Consider the following 24,379-nt stretch of genomic DNA (forward strand, 5'->3'; position numbering starts at 1 on the left):
AGTTTTAAATTGGAAATAACTACAATGATGTACGGGAAAATTCACATCCAAAATGAAAATAAAGGATGTTGGTATCACGGAATAGTTTATTTTTGGTTAGTATGAAACTGATTGATTGTTGAAATAATTGATTGATAAGGAATAGGATTGGTATTTTTGGAAGGAAATTCAAAATAAAAATATAGGTGGTTCCTTATAGACCTGCACCATTAGAATATGCAAATGGGAATTATGTTTAAAACATACGCTTGGAAAAGTTTCCATGAAATATATTCTCATTCAACCAGCTCTCATTATAATTAGTGAATTTTAGTCTTCTTCATGTGCTGACGGCGAATGATTACCGGGGAAGAAAGGTATGCCAAACTTTACGCATAAGTTGAAGAGATGTACGTGAGAACGGAGATGAAGGGTTTCAAAAATATCCCTTTAGGAAATGAGATGGTGGATCAGGAGTGGAATTTTTCATAGTATTGGTGAAATACTTACGTCCACAAATTAAATACCATGCACAATTTTTTACCTGTCACAGTGCGAACATTGGAAGACAATCTTAGATTCCGCGTGGGTGAAATTTTATTAACATAAAAATTGCGTGGTCCACGATTCAACATGCTTTGGGAATGGGGCAGTTCCGAACAGGGGCGCAGCTAGGAATTAAGGTTGGGGGGTATTTAGGTGCAACTAATTCCGGGGTGTGTGAGAATGTGAAATACCCACCAGGATAAGCGGTAGGTGCGAGATTAATAAATTGCGGAATTTTAAGAAAAACGGTTCAAAATGGTGAGTTTTATGGCTTTCTGAGGGATATTGTATTAACCCTAACACTATTCTATTAGTAATATCAATCCAATTGAGTAAAATGGATTAAACTTAAAAATTTCTCTGAGCTCTGGGGGGGGGGGGTTTATCCCCCAAAAACCCCCCCTCGCTGCGCCACTGGTTCCGAAGAGGAGAATGTCTAGCACCGGAAACGCCATAAACCGATCTGACACTCACCAGGAGCGGTATGGTGGTTCCGCGGCGTCGTATATATCTGCGTCTAAAGAGTGATGGAGATCTATAATTAGCGAGCCACGAGATCGGTTGTATCTCCGGAAATTACCGCGTCAGTTAAAGATTACGCAGTTTTGCATGGTATCGTATTACTCATTACTGTATTTCAGTCTGTTTAAACCACTTTTCCGAGAAGTTTCACTCAATAGCAGCATATTGAAACAAAAGCAGAAACCGCAGAGAAGCGCATTTGTTTCATTGACGGCCAATGCATTCAGTTATACAAATGAAAATAAAGTAATGAGCGTAGCTAATGTGATTATTTCTGTATACTCTCTTTCATTCTGTGAGAAACGTAATAAAAATTCAATGAATATGATGTCTAAGTGGGGCATAGTCTTCGTTTAAAACGTTGTCATTTTAGTGATTTCGCTGGAACGCAATCATTTGAATTTTTCGGAATTGTGAACACGATCATTCATTTCGTGTTGTCATATATGGGACCCCATGCCTAACGTCTGGATATGTATCTCTTCAGAGATGAAAAATCTGATATAACCTTTCCGTAATTTCTTAAAAATGGCAATATAAAAACCCATTTAGACCCAAAATCGGACCACGGTCGTACACAAGAAAAATGAATTTCAGGCCTACGATACTATGGGAAAACATATAATAAGCCTACGTCAAATTTTCAGCAAGGATCATGAACAGTATAGCATAGTGCTCTGCTCTGTACATGAAAATTCAGAAGTCCTTTGTTTATAGATTTGCGGCACTGATGAGGTTTTTTTCTAGGTAACTAATATGAACTTCACGCTGCAGATTTAAAACAACTACCATCCATGCTTCATTTAATAACGGAAACCACTCCAAAAACAGTCCTATGCAATTCAGAAGGAATCTTAACCTGGGTCCTTGGCTTCGTTCGTTATGACCGGGATTGCACCGGCTAAAACCGGCTGAAATGAAGAAACCGGCTTCATTAAAATTATATCCTGGAGAATGGCAGTGCTTTCATAGGTTTTTTGCCGCTTTTCAGATTTGAATTATTTTGTTTCCAAGATAATCCGGGGTTTTAGATAAATTCTTCATTTTAAATAAAGGGTGAACTACAACTGAGTTTGGGCAATTTCCTTTTCGTACATTTTTCACGACGACGTCCATAAACATAATAATTTGCTTGTCATGGTTGAGGATATGATGTGTGTGGCAGACTAGTCTTCCAGCTGAGCTCTGACAATGTGTTCTAAATATTGAAATTCTACCTATTTTCGGTGAAAATTTTGTAAATGGCATTTCTCTCCAGAACCCAGAACCTCATGAAGGTAAATGCTTTAAAAATTGTAACTATAGGATGAAAGATGATCTTGCGTGTGTCCTTGACGACGAAGGAGAGTGGTCCATATCCCCAGTTGTTCTTTTCCTGTCCTTCTATCTCCTGCCCACTTTTATCGCCATTGTTGTATTCTCTAATGGATGCGACACTTCGACCCACGCCCGTCTGGGCCATGAGAGCGCCAAGTTTTAATTTCCAAGGCCATGCCACGCATAACATATGCTATAACGCAAAACAACTTATATGATGTTTCAAATATATAAACGGCCTAAAACCGAGCGAAATACGAGGAAAAATAAATTCTCATTCGCTTTATGGATCAGGCTGCATACATCGGAAGTGGTCTAAGGTCACCAGCATCGCGATCTCCCATTGGTATTTTTAGAGGCCATCCCTGCAAAACGGTTATGACTCATAATTTTTCAGTTATCATATGGTTTTCGGTTATGTCTCATAAGGTTTTCAGTTCAGGCTTTTAATTATTTTATTTTGGTTATTTCGGTTATTTCAGTTAATATGTTCACATTAGCGATAAAACCTTCATTCTTTGAAATTTAAGCGCTTATCTGGTGCCTTTTCTTGTTCTTTTTTATCATGCTGTCTTTTTCTGCAAGACATTATTGATCTTTCCACTACAGGAATAAAAAAAGCCTGAATTATACGTGGTTTCATCAAATAGATATATTTCGTACAACTCGGGTGTTATCGAATGGCTCATCACATAGATACAGCTTTTTTTAAAGTCTTCCATAAATAATTTAGTTTGAAGAGTAGTAGGTTGTTGACGTGTGGAATTTCTGGTTGTAGAAATCGTAGCAAAAGGTGACTGATGGTTGTGTTGACGATTCAGTGTCTTTACTGAGCAAAGTTTAATCTTTATTTCCTATTCGGAGATTATCAGCGCAAGATATAATTTATTTATATGAAACCGATTTAATTCACTTACGACCTCTAATCATGTAACTAAGCCAATGAAGTGTATACTAATTGTAAATTTTACCAAATAATAGTAGTGGCAATGAATTGATTATTTAGTCCTCTCATAAAATTTATTTTTATTACGCAACTCATCTGTATATCTTGTTTTTTTTCAGATTTTTGACAAGACTCACAGAGAAACATTGAAGACATGGGGTTTGAAAGGTAATTCAAAAGTAGTACTTATATCTAAAAATTTATTAGCATAATATAATATCAGAGTGAGTCGATCTAGTTTTTCATATATATCATAGCTGCTCGCTTTTCTGCCTGTGCGTACATTCCTGAATGCTATTCAATGTCAATTTAAAATATTTAAACGAAATGTGTAAAGATAAAAATTGGTCAATGATTTGGAAATACCTGGGAGAAATACCTAAGTTGCTGGGAGGGCACTATTAATTCTACTTAAAATAAAATTTTAGAGTTAACTCGAGTAAAATGTTGAGCAGAGAAACATTACGGGAATCTCATAAGTGTGTGTATGAACAGAATTATAAATTCTGTTCATACACACACTTCATATATTATTCGCTTACACAAATATAATATTCGGGCTATTTTTCGGACCGTGGGGCCATCGTGTCGTCGCAACTTCATTGTATGTTGGCTGTGAATGTTTTTCGGTCTTCCCACCAGGCACTACATTTCCGTTATTTATCATAAATGGAGTGGTAAGCCCGACAGACGTTCACAGCCACCATTCGCCAGAAAATAATCAAATCCTTCATCCCATGTTCTTAATATTCATCTGACGGATTACTGGGAAATCGCGCCGCTAGGAATCGCACAAATTCGTTCGGACCCAATTTGTATCAAGGGGAAATTCCGCGAAGGAAATCGAAACTTCCCTTTGGGAGGTCACATAGGCCGGCTTCGGTTTTCCTCTCCGCTCAGTCTTCCTCGGAAGTCGCCACGGATTCCGGGTACTGGGACTCCCCTGCATCTCAGCGTGTGACGTGGTTTTTCTTTCCTCCTCACTTTCCCTTCCATCGCCCTCCGGCCTGCGAGGCGAGCAATTCGCCAGCGACCGGCTACACTGCGGTGGTGTGTCATTCCCGAGAATTTATCTTTGGGTGATGCTATGGTTATCCCTCCGCTCGACGGCGTAGCCAGTCAGGGTTTTGAGCAGTAATCTTCCTCGTCCTATCTTCGTAAATTCACAATCGTGTAGCTCATTTTTTCTGTCTCGAATATTTTTGCATGTTAATTTACAGTTTTATAGTTTTTGACCCTGTCCTTAGTGATAAAAGGTAAGCCGAATCGTAGCCCTAAGTCAATTTGTGCATAAACTCCTATCTGTCGTAAGTTTTTGCAATTAGTGATGGAAAAATCGATTTCACCTAAAACATAAAATCGAGTTTTAATAGTCATGGATCGAGGAAATCGAGATCAAGCCATTAGGTTTACGATGCAAACTCGATTTTTCTACGTCTATCTTGACCATTTTGTTTGTTCTCGGCAACGTCACTACTAGCCGATGATAACGCCATCTGTTCCATGCGAAATATTTTCTCTAAGTCCGGTAAAATTGGAAAGGAACGCCCTGGATCATTAAGATGGAATCTCAATCAGTTGATATTCAAAAATTTTTAGATAAGCCGAGTGGTTCAAAGTGGTGATTCCAAAACTTTAATACGGGTAGATTAGTAAATTTTTTACTACTAATTCAAGCATGTATTCAATGTAGATTTATTCCTACTTCACAAACATGTATCGTAATCCTAATTTGATCGTTTTTATAATGAATAACAAGCATATTTTTGTATAACTGTTTTTTCATTGGACCGTCGATTTCTTTCGATTAAAAGATCTTTTTGTTCAAATTTCGAATTTTACTGAAAAATCGATCTTTTCATTTCCATTGAAAATCGATCGCTCGAAAAATCGATTTTCAATTTCGACCGACATTTTGTCACTATTTGTTATAATTCCATGCCGTAATTCTTTAAACAATGAACTCTGTTTTAATTTAACATTAGCTATTTTATATTTAACGTTAAAATTCTTGCACGTGTTTCGATGAAAGAGTTTTATAAAACATTTTAGGGAGGTTAGGAATTCAATTTCATTGTTCCCAACACGCGGTCAATTATTTGATCGCATTCATGTCTGGCCCTCTCGGAAATTTTATCAGTGTGTTTGGGAGTTCTGTGAAATAAATAAACATATTCATCGCCATCCATTTTTTCCTTTAAAGGTCCGGAATTTCATGAGCACTGGAATTCACTATATGATTTTCTCAGCAGATGAAAAATTGATGCAATTAAAATATAAAAAAAGCTTTTTATGCATGATGATAACACGGTTATCTATGGCATAGTAAAAATAGCAGTTGCAAAACAGATGTCCTGATATTTTTTTCATTATATATGAGTAACTGGTATTAAATTTCCATGCATCAGTGCAATTTCTGCACCATCCTGGCGCCGGAGTACAACCTGAGTCAATAAAAAACGCAGAGACCCTCGGGTTCACATAAGGATGCCTTATGATTTTGCTGAAATAGAAAAGCATAGTTACCGCGGGAGGTATTGTAGGCTATTACGCTTAATGACTAATAATAGAAGACAATGCATATTGACACCGGATGTAATTCCATCCCTTCGAATTTCAAATACGCCGCTTTTCCAATTCCCCTCATTTATTTTTATGTGCTCGTGAACCTGTTGGATGAGTCTCCCGTTCTCAATTCTCCTCGCTCCTCAGAGATTAAAGAAAATTCCGCAAGGGGACGGCAGGGCGTCTGAGAATCACGGTTCGAGAAAATTAACTCCAAGAGGAACCTAAGACTCCTTCATTTATTTTCAACCCACAAGGAGTAAAAACCGCCCACTTGGGGGAGGCAAAGCCTTTAAGAACCACGCTTTAAGGCGATGAAAATATGGGATCGTTGCGGCTATTCTCAGTAGAGCAGTTGGGGAGACTGAAGGTGAATTTTTTTTAATAGACTTAAACAAAGGAGAATGAACAGAGTTGCCACACTCCTGAAAGAAACTGTGGAGTCGGGGAATTTAATTGTATGCGTAAAATCGCGGAATTTAAGGAAAGTGGTTAATTTATCTGGAAAAAAAATCGTGTTTTCTGTTAAGTTATAATGATTACTTTCTCTCATCAATCCAAGCATAGGCAGAAGTTCAATTTTATAATATTCCAATTTCAAAATGATGTAGGCATATAGGATACTTGATAGGTGTTTTGATTCGTTTTATGCATTTTTGCTTGATTAGATTTTGGGTTAGGCACTAATAAAATTTAAATCACCTAATAATATGAATATTGCTCAAAACATGTGCTGTGAACCAGTCCGGAAGAATGTGCAAGTTGTCATGGAAGTCTGGAAAAGTAAGGTAATTTTAGCTCCACGTTTAAGAGGAAAAAGTGAAGATGTTCGAGGTGTGCGTGTGGAGGAGCATAGAAAATGTGAAGTGGAAGAAGAAGACAAATTACCAGACTTAGTGGGAGACGGGAAGAAACTTTTGGATGTGACAAGAGGTTGTAAATTGAGCGAGTAATTAATGAGTGTAATAAAGAACAACCTCTTTGAAATAAACATAGGATTTATAGAATAATAGAAGGGATTACTCAGGCTTCGCTGGGAATTGGAAGAGGGAAATTCAATTTGGGTAGAGGGACAGACAGGAAGATTCGCAAAATATTTTATGTGAGTCTATCATAACCAGTAGGATACCTTTAACGAGTTTAGGTGGTCACCACTGAAAAAGGAATAGTAGTATTTGGAAAGGGTTAAGGATTATTCGATTTTTTAGGGATGCTCATGGCGCCATGCAAGTCGAACAACAACAGTCGGAGCTCTCTTCAGTCTTGGAGAAAGGTGTTGTGCTGAAAGACGCGAAAACCCACTTTAATCTCCTCTTCCATGGTACCTGCACCATTGACTTTTTTCGTCCAATCGATAGGACCAGCACGGGCCCTTGGTTTCCTTTCCAAGACGTACGCAGCCACATGCATGTTTATGAGGCCATAAATCGTGACTCTCCCCAGCGACTTAAATTCTGCTCCTCCGAAATACATTACCAGGTATATAATTCCTAATTACGTTCGGGTTTTTATCGAAGATGAATGCCTCACACTTCTATTATTGTTTTTTTGCGTAAATGTAAACCATAAGAACCCCTCTTATTGTCGGAGTTATCACTTTTCTCCTAACTATTCAAGCTCAATGACTCGATCCAATATTCTTTCAAAAACGAAGTGCTATTTTCATCTGCAACGTTTTGAATAGGATTGTTTTTCTTGTTGTAAGCCGTAATATCTGCCATGTGAACCACTCTTAGAATCCTGAGAAACAGTATAATATCCGATTATAAGATAAGAAACTTCCGAAGAAATGAGGCAGAAATATTCAAATGGGATATGGCGGAGTAAATTATTGTGTGATCAAGATGATTTTTTAATTATGAAACTAGATCAAAAAAATTACCCACAATTCTAACTCTCAGATGATATTTTTTGGCCAAGCATAAGGCCTCCAGTATTATGTAACCGCGATAATTTTGATAAATTATTTTATGATCAAATCCGGTCTACATCGGCATTCCTCTAGGTCTTTCAGATCGTCGATTGTAAGTATGTTATTTCGTCAATGTCAACCGTTATTATCTATGACCCTAAGTGCGCGCAATATTTTATCATAACCCCTTTTTTTCCCATTGAGCTCCGGGAAAATCTCATAACCAGGGATTTTGTTATCGTCGAGATACACAAGACAGCGTAGCGTTAAGAATACATACATTAATTTTTAATTACAGTCATGACGTACGAGAACGTTTTGGTGGTGACTTCATTTCGCTGTTAATCTAAATTGAGTTATATATATATTATATTGAGTTCAAACTGCTGGTACGTATGATGGAAGCATGCATGCAGTTTGAACTCAATCATGAAATGCTCATTTGATTATTTATATGAACAACGGTTATATTATTTTTATTTTACTTTATTTTCTCGAAATCTTTTATAGATAATCCGTCAGACACGTTTATATTCAATGGAGGAGATTTCGATCCACAAATTTTATCTTCAATGATTCATGGTGTGAAATAATTAACTCACACGAGAAGGTGAGACGTGCTGGCACGTAGTTGTAGTTTTATCGGAGAATATACGGGATGAACTCCGGATAAAGTAAATTTCAACGTGTGTTGACGATCATCATCACTCGCGCGAATGCACCCAATCCAATAGCATGAAATGGCCATGCCGTGGGGATGGGGGGATGGCCATGCCGTGGTCATTGCCCTGGAGAGGTCGACTTGCATCGAGGCGAAGGCGTGAAGGAAAATTAAAAAAAAAAACTGGTTCCCTTAAAGAGACACGGGGGTGATTCGATCCCCGGGGTGAAAGCTCGGATAGATGAGAGGTTGGCACAGCGCGAGCAGGAGAGACATGTGCAAGGAGAGATGGATGGCCGCGTCTCACATAAATTTAATATTGTAATAAATTTATTATTATCATTATTATTATGGTCAATATTATTATTATAGTATTCTACCAATTAATTTAGGGTTCCATGGAGTACTTAAGACAGTGTCGTCTGAAATAATCGTAGTTTACCGACTACTATGTAATCAAAAATTAATAGATTCATTTTAAAAAAACACGTTTTTATTCGAACTATATGAATTAAACCAACCTATGTGGCCAAAGGTTCTAGGCTAAAATTTTACAGATAAAAGACTCAATAACAACAAAACCGGTCGAAAATCCTATGATTGGTTTGACGCAGCTCTCCACTCAATTATCTTATCAGCTAATCTTTTCCCACCTACGTATTTCTTCTCTTTCACATCCTTCTTTACTTGCGCCATGTATTTCATTCGAAGTCTTCCTTGTCTCTCGACAAATGTCTTCTTCAGGCCATCATGTATGAAGATATTGCCTATAAGGTTGTTCCGTCTTTTTATCAATGTTTTCATGAGGCCCCTTTTCTATCCTACTCTTATTAGGGCTTCCGATAAAAGGCTGCATGTTCAAAAAGAAAAACGTGGTGGAATTCGCTTTAAATTCGGCATTGGACTGATATAAATTCAGCATCACGCATGTGATATTTTATTTGGATTGTACTAATGAAATTTAAGAGAGAAAGAATTTGACTTTAGCGGTTAAAATGGATGCGCACCACGTTTTTCGTTCTGAACGTGTCGTATTTTTTATCCGTGGGACCTTGCGCAAAGGCACGGTGGTTTATTTTCTTCTTTTTCTGTTTAAATGAAAACTTGGTGTTTTTAATTAATTTTTTTAATGTTCCGTAAATTTATTTTTCTCAATTTTTTTTCGTAAGTGAGATTTATTGGGCTACCAAAAGCTTCCACGTGAAAAAGTGGGAAAAAGCAAAGCCTAAAAACGGTGGAAGATGCTTATAGCCAGCTTTAAAAAAAAATAAAAAATATGGGAAAAAACCTGAGATCATACAATTGTTTACTTCTTTGAGATAATAGTTTAAAATGCTAAATGAAACTGTGACCGAGATGTCAGAATCCAGTGGTTCTGTGTTTGCATCATTTCTGGTAGCGGGTTCAAAACCAAGATTTATTTTTGCGTTCCTATAAAGTGTGGGAAGTCATTGCAATTGCCATTTGTAGTATTTTATCCACTTCTTTCATAATGGCAGTAGGAACTGAAACTACTCTCGGTGTTAATTATGTGTTCAAGCTATTTATCATAGTTGACATTTGATTTGAAAATCCTAAGTTACCCTATGAATGCTGAATGTCAGGGATGTTCATTTTTCAGTATAAATTCAGGATAAATCAAATGCAAACCAGAATCTTTAATACAGGTACTACTAGCTCTTCCCTTTAAATTCTGGTTATTTTAATGGTTCGTCTTTTTTGTCATGCTCTAGTACTTCATTAACGTTAGCAATATTTTTTTATTCCTCAGTTTCACGGATTTTTGCTATTATTCACCTTGACACTGAATGAAACCATTGAGAAAACGGATAGCGAAAATCCCAAGGTTGTTGGGTGAAGTTCAAGACTCTTAGTGTTTTTTTTAGAATTTGAAAGATGCAGGAAGCTTGCCAGACCTTCAGTGGAACACATTTAGTGAATATGGGCCTTCAGTTCCCAAATGAGCACTTAAAAATATATTCATCTCCGTCCGACCAAGCTTAAACAAGCAGTTCTAAACTTATGTAAGCGTGAGTTTGCAAGAAAACAAAGAGGAATTGATGTAAAATAATATTGACCCATGGCATATGGTAGTGTAATTCCAACATAAAAGATGATGATGCCGATATCTATTGCAAAAAGACTGCCAGCATATGCATATAAAACAATAATCGCCTCTTACTGATGGAGCATATAGATATTTTAGTATTGTATTTAATCTTTTTTCGAAATCAATGTTATAAAACATTTCGTTGAAATCACTAGGCTAACCTTATCGTAAAATGTAAAATGGTAAATCGTTAAAAAAATGTATTTAACTCTAATTTATTTTCCACGAATATATTCTAGCGAAAATAGAGTTCAGAGATAATTTTGTTCAAGTGTCCGTCCAATGTTTACCTGAATGCAGTGGGAAAGTAGTTCAGGATATCAAACCCGACAGAGAAAGCTCATGATCATGATGATAAAAGCATTTCAATAAATCTTGATGCAACCACACTAAGTATTATTCTCTGGCGACTCCCGTGCTGAATATTTAGGCTCTCGTGTGAAAATTAGAACCGTTTCAGACCGAAATATATTGAATAGAAGCAGACCAGAAATGTATATCGGCAATAAACGAGAACTCATCGGACAAATCTCGGAATATCTCGTATCATTTAGCGCCGCCGCGGCTAAAAATAGCCACCTTTTGCGATCGGTCGGAGCTGTAAGATGAGGTGAGTGCGGGAGGGATAGCAGGAGGCACGAATATTACAATAGAAGGTTATTCACTCGGCCTCTAGAAGTTCTGTCACCCACACACGGCATATTTAAATGGTTTCATAAAACGCGCCCATATTGAGCAAAGCGATCCGAATTCCACCGAGAAAGAAGCTAGAATAAGGGTTATTATTAAATTCAACTGCTTCAGGCGGGATGTAGTGAAAGTTCGGCAGAACGAAATAAATGGCATTCCACTTGTCCACAGTTATTTTAATACGTACAACGCGTGTCGTCTCACAGAGTCATCATCTGGTACAAGACTAGAACATCATCTGGTGCAAGAAGTAAAAATTTCAAAGAATAAACTCATGTATTGAACATGCAGGACAGTGCAACCAATGGACTTTTTACTTTAAACACTAAAATAATAAAATTTAAAATCAAAAATCAATCTTGCCATTTATTTATTCTTTCCTAAAAATTAATTTGGAATATACTGCTTGAGTAAAGAAGGTGGACTGCAAAGGGTTATAAAAATTCAATATATATGGAAGGTGGTCAGAAGGTGGTCTAGTACCAGATTAAACGGAACGCGATAACGCGTTGTATGCATCAAAATAAATTGTGGAAAAGTGCAATTACCTTTTTTTCGAAATTTATATTCGTGACGAGGCACAGTGGGCTAGAAAAAAGCTGGCCAAAACCTCAAAAACAATTATTTTGAGATAGGAAGTTGAAACTTCTCATATATATTTTCAAATAAATTTTGCATAACTTCCAGATTATTTATTTCTTGTGCATTCGCGTTAACAATATTGACACACTATGAGGTCAAGGTTGATCAAATTTAGCCAAAAACTACACCCTCGATTTTTTTCTAAAAGTAGCCAACTTTAACTTCGTTTCATGAATGGTTTTATTGACCAAACAGTTATATCATCTTAATTGCCACTTCTTTTTCTTCCTTTTGGAGGGTTTTCAAACATTTTTTTCATCATGAACCATAGATATATAACAAAATGGCGAAGCCTGTTTTCAGCCAATTTTTTAGATAAACGTAGAGAAAAAGTAGATACCTCCGCTGACTTACGTCAAGTGAATTATACCATGTCGTTCTATGAAAATTCTACATTGTGAATCTAAAGTAAAATCTTGAAACAACTTGCAACCCCGAATTTTACATCGTTTTTTCGAGTGTGCGGTCGACTCCGGTTCTGGCCGCCAGCGGCGGAGAGTACAACGACGCGGCAAGCGTGTGGATGCGATATGGCCGCATTCACTTTTATATCTGGATAATAGATATAAGAGTGACAGTAAATAATTACCAGAAAGTAAAATTAATCAATATTGCTACGAATGACTCTTATTATGCAATCGCTGGGCAATGCATGAGGTACACGGAAAAGCTTCTTTCATTGAGTGCAAACAAACTATCTCTTTGGGTATGGGCGATCCATGATCCATGGTCTTCACTTCCCAGCCTCAGCAACTTTATAGCACTATGTTTCGTCACAATACAGTTTTTATCATTGGATGTTTCTCTAAATTTGTTCAACTTTGACCTCAATTATATTGATAATGTGAGGGAACAGGAAAGAAATAACCTGGCAAGTTATGCAAAATTTATTTGAAAATATTTATGCGAAGTTTCAACTTCCTAGCTCAAAAAAATCGTTTTTGAGGTTTTGGCCAGCTTTTTTCGATTCTAGCCCACTGTGCGACGTGATATCTCAAATTCATGGCTTTTCAATACTATTCCTCACTATTTTAAATAGTTTGTAGAAAATATCGAGGATAAATGTTTCACACTGGATTTATCCTCGTGCTGCGGACATTTTTGAGAAACCTGATTAAAGTGTCTACAAAAATCACGCTTTAACGAGGCGAACTGGTGCATCCACCTTTATGAAGTCTCCTCGACAGAAGGGATGAGCAGAGCAGGATGTGAGTAGGAGAGATGGGAGGCGAGAGAGCACAGAGAGGCGAGTCTTAATCTCTTAAAGGAGGGCACGAGTCGAGATGGAGTACACGCGGGGGAGGGAGGCGAGGGGGTCCGGGGGGGAGATGAGGAAGAAGTGGCACGGATTAAACAGTCGAGTGGGTCAAGAGAGGGCCGAGAACAAAAAGTGAACGTACGAACGAACGAGCAGGAGAGTACGTATGCATCGGAGATCGAATCGAGGCGGGAGAGCTCTCGGGCGGCCCCCTTGGAAAGTCCAACAAACCGCGCCACGCCACCGGCTCCACGTCATTAGTCGCCCGCGGGAACTATATCACGCCGCGGAGGAGAGACCGCTCGTAGTTTCCACAAAAAAAGATCGGTGCCGCTTGATACACGGGTCGGCCTCTAGGTCGTGAGTCATCGTGATGTTACGTCAGAGTAAACATAACATTTATATATATAAATGCAAGGGCGATTCTCAGCTTCCTGCGCGTACGACCAAGAGTGAAATGGCAAAAACCGAGTGCCGTGATGGTCCGCGATTGGCTGATTCCGACGATACCATCTGTTCACATGTTGTTTATTGTGATTGGGTATTTTATTTTCAGTAAATTTGTTGCCCTTGAAGAAGGTGAGCATCAGGACTTTTATATAGGTATTTCATGTGTCAATATTTCATTCGCTAAACGTTTCTGTTTTTTATGGTAATGCCGAGGTTGGGGGTTTGATGTTGGTAGCTGCAGCACGAAGATAAGCCGAGTGTGAAACATTTATCCTTAGTGTTTACTGAAAACTATTTAAATTAGTGAGGAAAAGTATTGAAAAGCAATGAATTTGAGATGTCACGTTGCACAGTGGGCTAGAATCGAAAAAAGCTGGCCAAAATCTCAAAACCGATTTTTTTTAGCTAGAAAGTTGTAACTTAGCATACAGATTTTCAAATAAACTTTGCATAACTTGCCAGATTATTTCTTTCCTGTGATGATCTTTGATTATAAATGTTTTTTATGCATGATACTTATCATATTGGTCTCTCGCAAACCAATGATATTCGCATAATGCTCAAAACAAAGATCCTAAAGTCATTGGTATTTGCGTGTTTCTGATTTCCGAATTGCACCTTTTAATGGTAAAATTATATAAGAAATATAATTTGATTGTAAGAATTTAATGTCAAATCCTTTGAATCATGCGTGCAGAGTAAGAACGGAATAAAGCCTACACGTGAAAACTTCATAATCGTAATTTGCGGCAAATCATGAGTTCCCTAGACATTTTTTTATTCCCCCATAACCTGCTCCCTATTTCGCAAAGAGTAGGTCAAAGACTTAAAAATAAGTCATAAAAGAACGTCGTCTCTTTACTATGGACAGTAAAACATAGAACTCTGATCACTTTACCGCAGAAGGATTTATAGCCTCCCACCTTGGAATCATTATTCCCGCGTGCTCGAACTTTATCCCAGCCCGCTATCACATTGCTCCGCTGCGGAGGAAGAGAAAAAAATAAAGGACTGAGGAGGCATAAACATCACGACGAGCGTTGACCGCTCTTCCCTACCCTTTTTTCATACCCTCGCAGTTCGTTTCCAAACAATGCCACCCCATTACAAGTCACCATTCCGCCCCTTTTAAAGGTTCATTTCACATTGCTTCCGTAGAATTGATTAACTTTCCTACCTTTCCCTCGAAACAGAAACGGACGATTTAATTATTTTTAAAATGCTGTGCACTAGTTTTTACTGATAGATGTACTGATTTCTGCTGAATTCTGGCGAACGCCGAACTTAGTTGTAAAACGCTGTAACGAAACCATGGTCGGACCAAATAACTAACAATGTAGAAAAAGCAAAGTTTTTATTCCTTCAACTACTTTGATAATATTGTGTAATTGAGGTAGATATTGTTCAATTGCAGAAGAATTCATATTTTAATTATGATTGCTATTTTATGAGTTAGTTATGAAATTATTATTGTTGCTCAAATTAGTGCGATGACAAACTTGAAAATAGTTCGTCCATAATCGACTAGTGTTTGTTGCGATTTATTGCTCTTAGGTCTAAATTGGATTAATTTGAAATTAATACGAGAACTTATTTTGTCATGATGTAATTGCTCTTACGGACCCTGTAATGTAGGACAACCCTTCACGCGTTATAATTTACATCTAACTAATTCGCACAAAAAAGAGGTCATAAATCGGGTATTAGCACATGAAAGAAACATATTCGCTTCGGCATCGCATAAAAAAATAAGAGCTATTGCATTTCAGCGAAGGCAGGATTTGAGAGTACGGTCGTGAGTAGCGCTTAGATCGTTGGGTAGTCCGTTCACTGGGTCGACCTCATTTGCGCCGTCACGGGCCGATGTTTCCACGGAGGAAGGGGGCGATGTTTTGGGGAAGAAGAGGAACATGCCCGCCTAACTGTTCGTACCGATGCATGCGTATAACGTTTACAGGGAGGGTCCCCTCGGGGAGCGAAGAGGATAAAGGAGAGAAGGCCAGACAGTACCTACGTGTGTTTAGAGAAAGCATCACTTCCTCTCGACCGGTCGTATTTTGTCTTTTTTTGAGTCGAATTACTCTCTTAAAATTACCTTATCCTCTTGAAATTCGCAGCTCATATGCAGGCTGTTTCAGGAGAAATCTGTTATACTTCAGGAGGTGGTAGAGGAGGCAATTTTAAGATTTTTTGTCCATGATTGTGGGGTCGCAACTCCTTATTTACTGAGATATGGTAACGCAAACATTTCTTTGGATGCAGTCACGATGAAAACGGTTTTTCTTGGGTATCCAGCCTTTTCGACATTTTAATAAATACTTTATAAATAAATAATTTGATTGTTGAGGATATTAAGTAATTAAGGTTGGAAGAAAATGTGCGATTATAATTGTCTATAGCAATTAATATTTTATAAATTAGACGAGAGCTTTGAGCGGATATCAGCAATGCGAATGTGCGATCTCACCCATTTTGGGATTAATTGTGTTAGATAATTAAAATCACCAGCAATCGTACATAAAGTGCATTCACAAAAATGTTTGCGTTGCCAAAGCCTAATAGCTAAGGAATTGCGACCCCTATGTTTATGGACAAAAATACTTAAAATTTTCTCCCCTAACACTTCCTGAAGTATTTGAGATCCCTCCTGAACTACTCTTTACTCTTTCGTTTATGATGCCTTCGCCACTCGTCACCCTCTGGCTAATATTAATCTCTTATAGAAATTTCCTACCCTCGCCTTTCATCGAATGACCATTATTGTTATTATTGTTCGTTTTCTGAGCTAGCTTCGCATGTTGGGGGACACGAGAATGGTGAACGCTTGAAAATTATTATCTCTATAATTCTTCATCAAAACTTTCGTGGGGGGTCGTCACGGTGATTAAAAACTTTTGGGCTATTTTGCTGCGTCTCCGCTTGGGTGGCCTCAACGTTTCCTGACCGATGCTGGTGGCTCTCTCAAGGGAATGTGGTGAAGTAAGGATTTTTCTTTGCATCTGTATAGCTGCTTTATTTGACGGAAGAGGAGGAGTGGATATAATAATGTGAGGATCAACAATGTGGAAGTTAAATTCCGCATATGAAACAGCAAGTTGGTTTCCTTCCACAGAATACTTTCCTCAGTGCGACTTATTTCTGCACATCAGTATCATCATTTGGTAGCAATATTTAAAAAATATTGTCCCTGCCTTTGCATCATTAAGGGACTTGAGTGGGAGTGGTGGTATTCAGGTAGGAAAAACCTAGGGGCTCAGTGAGAGATGGCGGCTTGAGCATGAGTCGAGGGAATATGGATAGTGTAATTTAATCTGCAGGAGGCAACCCAGCTACTCTTTACTCTTTCGTTTATGATGCCTTCGCCACTCGTCACCCTCTGGCTAATATTAATCTCTTATAGAAATTTCCTACCCTCGCCTTTCATCGAATGACCATTATTGTTATTATTGTTCGTTTTCTGAGCTAGCTTCGCATGTTGGGGGACACGAGGCAGTTATAGTGTTCATTCCCGCAGGCCCCTATTCCCCGATTCTGTTATCTTCCACTCAGCATAATGCCCACCGTCATTCAATTTATCCACGGGTCCTATTTTCTCCCTCTCTCTTACCTGATAGCCTAATGACTTCTCTTCAATCGTGGTTGTCAGCATCGCTTCGTCCTCAAGTACTAAGGCTCTGATACTTCTTTTTACTCCTCTATAGCCGATAGAACTACCTCCTATTTCCCCCCCGGCGCGATTGTGGATAGTGATAAGTCGGATTTTCGGGTGTGAATTTCTCACTCATTGCCAGTTTAATGAACGCGGTCCTTTTTTGCAAATTATACGACTGAAATGAGTTAACTACCTTGAAGTTTCGACCCCTCGCTGGCAGAATGGGTGGGAAGTCTTCAAATTTGTCGGAATTTGAGGCTACACGGACATTTTTTTCGCGGTCCATCACGCGATAAGTCAAGTGTTAGAGGGTAGAATGTTGAGAAATGAGGGACAGGAAGGAAGAGAATAGGATATTTAGGTGGAATAGGATGGAGAAGGCTCTATTGTGAATTGATGACGGAAGTACATGAAGGAAGGGGAGGCGCCAGAATACTTCTTAAGTACTCCATGGAAACATACTCGCACTTTAATCGGTAAAATACTTTTAATAATAATCTCGGGATACCAGACCGGACTCTAATACACGGATACACGGCCTCAAAACGTATATAAGTGAAGTATTTATACTTTCGTTTGAAATTTTTGGATAAAAAATATACCATGAGGCATAGCCGTATAGCATGAAATATCATAGTTTTGGTATCTTAGTTTGACGTGCTTCGATTGGCACGGGTAATATTTTAATTTACTGAGTGGCTGCTTCCCATTCGAAACTCGTTATTAAAACTAACATGAGTGATTCATAAATTCAATTAACATTGCTACCTATCTAGCGATTCGATCGTTGGATTTTTCTTCCTCATAGGAAAATCCACTAGAATCGCTGGAACATTAATTGCTTATGCTTGGTTTCGCTAATAGTAGGGCCTTCTTCGCTTCTATAGCGTTGAAGTGTTTTTCCCCATTCCATTCCTTCCAAACCTATCCTACCCCAGGGGCGTCGATGGGCTCCTATCACGGAGGCGCCTCTTTTCCTTTTCCCTTCCCCTCCAGCCCCTCCCCGGGTGATCGGGCGTACAAGCCACTGGTTTGGTTCCCGGCCCCGGTGCGTTGTATCCTTCGAAGGGTTCGCCCAAAACCCTCCTACTCTCTAACATTGCTACCGTATCGAATTAGACTAACAGGTCTTCTCATTGATTAGATGGAGTTGTAAGTTTCAATGCTCCGCCCTTTGACTCTGGACATCATTCCAGTTGAAGGAATATATGATTTTGATTGACCCTGTTTCACTTTGTATCCATCTCTTAATTGCTCATTATATAATGGACTGAATAGAGCCCCATCATCTCATTATTCAACCCAGAAATCATGAGGTAAAGTCTTCCTCGATGTACGCTTGGTGAATTACAGTAGCTAAATGAACGCCAATCCAATTAACATTGAAAATATCTTCGAATAAAATTTCAAGGGAATTTTCTGGGAATAAAACCGCAGATCTTTGACCACCCGGGCTGTTATACCCACATTCATGGGAAATCATTAAAATTTCCATCAGGATTTAGAAGCCTGGATGGAGTGGTGCTCCGTGCAGTGACACAGAAAGCCATAATTCTACGAGTCATGAGTCGATTTCCTGTCATGAAGCATTTTTCCACGTAGCAATTAATTTGATTTTTCATAAGGGTTTTCTTTTTAATGATGGGAGACTTTAATAGATAAATTGGGCTTGAATTACACTCCAGCGTTGTATTTTTCAAACTTACTAATTTATTAGATTCTTCATCGTAAAAAAAAACGGGACTATTTCCACGAGGCTCGTACCCATGCACAGTGAGCTTAAATCATCGAAAAATTAGGACAAAATACAGAAGTGACGCCTTCCGAGATAGGTGCCTGAAACTATGCAACAATATTCAAAAATTATTTTCAATAAATGAACGGGGTAAATTTCCATGTAAATTCGCTATTTTCTAGTCATATAGATGCAAACATGTCAAAACTTTCTGGGGAACGGCGTTTTTCGGTTTTCTTGGAAAATCTTACAAATGAAGTACCTGCTAACACTACTTAAATGAGTCAATAAAAAAATGGTTTCATCTATTAATGTAATATCTTTTCTTGAATTTAACTTAGTTTTAGAAGATTTTGAACCGATTTTAGGAACCCTTACGTTACAAAATGGCGGACACTTATTTTACGCTATTTTTGGCAGAACGTAGAGCGAAACTAGCGTTTGAAAAATATGTTCATAATAGAGACATGATGACGTGTTGTGTAGTTATAACTGAAGAAAAATAAAAAATCTGCTTGCGAGACCAAGTTACGCAAATTTTATGAACCTGTGGCCGAGGCTCTGCTACGCGGGCCGGGTCATGGAAACTCACGACTCGCTTAACGTTTTCGAGTGATGACGACGTTTTTTAAACAAATTTTCATTTTTTTTTCTTTTTAAGTGGCCATGCTATATTGGTGAGAGTCTTGGTAAATGGCCAACATACAGTCCCCTCTAATTCTGCTGTATATTAATCCCCATTGATTCATAAGAGATAATTCACTCACTGTTTCAATCCGAAGTATTGCTTGGATACGTGAGGGTAGATTTTAGCCCCGATTAATTCATGTGTGAGAATGACGTATATTTATATCCTATGGTAAGGAGGTCAGCTTCTTTGCCTACCTCCCGCTAGGGGCGGATTCAGCTTCAAATTTGGGGGAGGGGGGCCATGACACGGGCCCGGAGAGTATAGAATACCCACGGGGAGAGAAAGACGTTATCACGTGGAAATTTTTTTAAATGCCCATTTTTTATGCATTTTGAAACCTAAAATTTCATTTTTATTCTCAATAACAGATGAAATTGAGCAATTTTAGATACCTAAGAAGTTTAACAGTGGAGAAGAAATAGCCATAAATAAATAAGTTTAAAATGATTATATAACAGTTATGTTTCATGCAACAAAAAATGTGGAAATAATTATTTAGAAAATTTTAACTCCTTTACAAGGATAAAAAACTATTAAACTAGTAAAAATTTTAAAAAATTTGATAAATTATGTTGGGGTGACCCCTGTGACCCCCACCCTGAATTCTCCACTGCCTCCCGCCTTACCTGGTAAAGAATTTGCTTGGGATGTCGTAAGTTTTCCTCCGAGCTTTGAACCTGGTCTCCTTCGGTCAGAAGCCATGCGTTACACCACAGAGTTATATTACACTCTATGGCTAAACCGAAAATATCACCACCCTCCTCTGTATCCTTATGCAGGCATATAAAAATGTTGTCCAAAGAATACGCAGTCTTTCACAAATTTACTCAACGCCCGATTGTATTTCATTAACAAACATACAACTCTCCCGAAATAGAATCGTAGGCTTTCCCAACGAACTAGTCGCAGGAATTCTCCCTGGGTTCTCCGCCGGGTCAGGTTTCAGATGGCTGACGTTTCGATGCTAGAATCGCTCGTCGAAACTGGTTACAATCGCGTAATATATATAATAATACATTTATTACTTCTTAAACCATTAAAGCACTTTATTATTGCCGCCTGGGTAGGTTTCCTCTGTCCAGGGCATGGTTGTTCGTGTACTTACAATTGTTTAATTTGTTATATACCATCGTCATCAAGTCCTGATGACGATGGACGACACGACCATCGAAACGTCGGCAGAGATGGAGAATCTCATCCGGTGGGAAACCCTAAACAACTTCAATATCATCAGACGCCGGGAAAACCTCAGATCTTTCTGAAAACCTAACCTGGTGGAGAAGCCGAGAAGAATTCTGCAACAGCGACTCTCTTGCTCGATGTATTGACATCGATTTTTCCGACAACGGCGGATCAGTTGATGGGGTAATGACTGAATTGGCATAGAATGCGGAAATGGTTTTTGCAGATCACAAACCGTCGAGGGGGTCGGAGGTCGAGAGCTTCGATGATAGCGGCTCCCATCCACGTCCGGCCAAGAGCGAGTCGCTGAAAAAAAAAAAAGAAGAGCGAGGGTAAATTATCGCAATTCCTGCCGTGCTGCCCCGTCCCCTTTCTTCCCAGCAGCATGAAAAACATCTCGCGGAGGGAAAGGGGAGATTGCGCACCCCGTCCCACGCGACCCGCTCTTATCTCCGGGAATGTAAGTGGGCCACCACGGAGGACGAGGAAAGGGGGAGGCGGGCGCCCGGCTGGAATAAAGAGAAAAGAGGACTCGCGGGCCGGTGTACGAAGATCGAGACTCGTCGCTGGAGGTTTCGAGGGCGGGCCAGATGCATGAATTAATTTCATCTCATACATCTGAGTGAGAGTACTAAGCAAATCACTGTACGTGGCTTCGAAGTAGCCCACTTTTGAGGCCAGTGCTGATACTACGTGAGCTCAGAAAAACACCGGCATTAACGATTATTATTATCATTTGCAATAATTATTTACTCGTTTTTTTGTTACAAACACTCCGTGGTTTATACAAAACACTATACGTGAATTCGCAGTAGCCCACTGTTGAGACCAATACTGAAACCACCTGACTTCAGAAAAATTCCTGTATCAATAACTATTATTATAATTTTTAATCATTATTTTCTCATTATTTTGTTACAAAACTTCATGGTTGATTATGGTTCAGCAGATTCTTAATCAGTGACAAGCTATTGACTTCGATATCTTAAATATTTTTATGATTTATTTTAATTATAGGTTATTTTGCAGTGAGGGTGGGTTTACGTTAAGCATTTTACGATTCACCCCGCCTTTTCTCCCTCAAAATTCCCCCTTAATTTCTCAGTAAGGTGCATTTCCTTTCTTTTGGTATATAATCCTTACCTGTATTCTCTCTTCTTCTCCGCATTCTATACCTCTCACCCTTCAAAAATTGTTTTCACGATCCTTCACCTGATTAATGGCTATTTTTTCAAGATTATTAGTACTCGCTCCAGGGGCGCCGACTTATAAAAAATATTGGGGGGGGCCCATATCCGAGGTCTTGCCCCGGGAAGAGGTTAAATTCAAAGTGTGTCGCAGCACCGAAACACTATCATGATTCACACCACCTGATTCAGTCAACCTGCTTCACCTTATAATTATTTGTTTTAACACATGGTTGAATTTATTTTAAAAGGTAAATATCGTCAAAAATGGGAAATAAAAATTACCAATATATTTTTTACTATAATATTACCAAAACGAATCTTTGAGGGGGCTCGGGCCCCCTCAGGCCCCATGGAGTCGGCGCCACTGACTCGCTCCACCCTCTGTCTCCTATGTGCCTATTTACTCTGTAGATGTCTCCTTTACTCGACCACCATGTCTAGGGCCCGTATCATAAAAGTCCCCTCGAAGTTGAAGTTGAGGATGGCCTCGTTTGAAGCCGGCCTAGCTCGACGAGGAGATCCCTGGACCGCGTCATATCATAAAAGTCTCCTCCAGCTCGGCTCATAGGAGGAGGGGTTTGAGCCAGCGGAAATGACGCACTGTTGAGGACGATGTTTCTGGTTTCAGAGTTGACAGTCTTCCAGCATTGTTCCATGTTCATTTTTTCGAATCGTATTTGCGCAGACATGCGCAGTAGCGATATACCGAATGCAGCCGGGGATATACCCGCCAATATCAACAATAGAAACAGAAATGGCTAACAAGGAATACACGACCTTCGGGTGCCTGATTGAGCTCAAATTTTCTGATTCGGTAGATCACGGCTATCAACTAAATATGCCGAAGCAAGGCGATGCACTTCTCAAAACTTTTCAAGAAAAAAGCAATTAAAAATCGTAAAAAACGGGTTTACGGTACATATCCGGTATTTCCTTATCATTTATAAGGCAGCGGTGGCTCAGTGGTAACGGTGGTTGACTGTGGATGTAAAAGGGTGGCGAGTTCGAACCTCACTCATGGTACATTTTTTATTTTATTTTTCAAGGATTTTATTGTTTGCATTTTTAAAGATTGTTTTCTTATCTTCGTTAGCTCAATGAAAATATTTGTAATTCATTTTTTAAATAATAATAAGTGCTGAATGGGGTAGGAAATGAAGCAAGGGCTATATAATAGCCTTTCCAAGGGCGATTTTGTCTTTATTTGTTCTCTATAGGTACATTAGGGTATTGCGAGTGTAAATTGTCTTCTCTAGGGGTGGGGTCAGAATAATGACATTTAAATTATTAATTGGGAGGGAGATCCACCCAATCGACGGATTTTGCTTTCATTGGGAGTTTAGTTGAGAAAATTATTCGTAAGCGGGAATTACGCGTGTATACCGTCAAAAATACAGTCGATGCGGCGGAGGAAATAACGCGTTCTCCGTTTGTTCGAGTAGTATCCCAAAACTTGCAAACGAAGAATTTAGTAAAATAAAAAATGTACCGTGAGAGAGGATCGAACTCCCCGTGCTAACATCCTCAGTCAACCACCGTTACCACTGGGCCACCGCTGCCTTGAAGAAAATGTAAGGAAATACCGCATATATACCGTAGACCCGTTTTTTAACCATTTTTAATTGCTTTTTTCTCAAAAAGTTTTGAGAAGTGCGTCGTCTTGCTTCGGCATATTTAATTGATAGCCGTGATCTACCGAATCAGAAAATTTAAGCTCAATCGGCCACCCGAAGGTCGTGTATTCCCCTTGTAAGTCGGCCAGGCAGGAGCAGGAAATTTTGTGCAATTTGGTGGTCAAGTACAAGGACGTAATTGAGTGTAAGCGCTCGGATGCGGAGTCCGTTTTAAGCTAAGGCAAGATGTTGGCAGAAAATAACGGAAGAGTTTAATAATCATGGATGAATAATCATCATCTTCTCGCAATGGCGGAAGTCACCTCAAACGCTTTGAGCCGACAACAATCTAACCTCAAAGTTTGAGCCGAGGCTGGCCTCAAAATTCGACGTTTTTGAGGTTGAGGTCGGTTTTATGATATCGCATCTCCTCATCCTGACGACAATGAGGTGGAGGCCGGCTTCGAGGGGACTTATATGATACGGGCCTAGGACTTCCTCGTTCCCTTCCCTCTCCATCCACTTCACCTCCTCAAGTCTCATCGACGCCTAAAACTCAAGCTTCTCCAGTTTTTTCTCATCCTCTTCCTTCAACGTTTACGCACCGCAACGCCTCAATAATGATAGAATGAGATTTACTGCTTTCCCGCCGAATAATGCGGGTAAACGTTTCACGGGATTCCTACCGGGTGAGAAACCCCATTTCTGCAGACGTTTC

The 24,379-nt window shown here is 39.1% G+C and overlaps 1 long non-coding RNA gene across 1 annotated transcript in view; it reads left to right on the top strand.

Annotated features, from left to right (window-relative positions):
• Positions 1 to 24,379, top strand: part of LOC124163419 — a 170,524-nt gene that overhangs the window by 77,888 nt on the left and 68,257 nt on the right. The window contains exon 3 of the long non-coding RNA XR_006865769.1: positions 3,430 to 3,478. This is a non-coding gene — a long non-coding RNA (uncharacterized LOC124163419). The remainder of the gene's footprint in view (positions 1 to 3,429; positions 3,479 to 24,379) is intronic.

This window comes from Ischnura elegans, chromosome 1 (assembly GCF_921293095.1).
Source record: "Ischnura elegans chromosome 1, ioIscEleg1.1, whole genome shotgun sequence".
Lineage (NCBI taxonomy): Eukaryota > Metazoa > Arthropoda > Insecta > Odonata > Coenagrionidae > Ischnura > Ischnura elegans.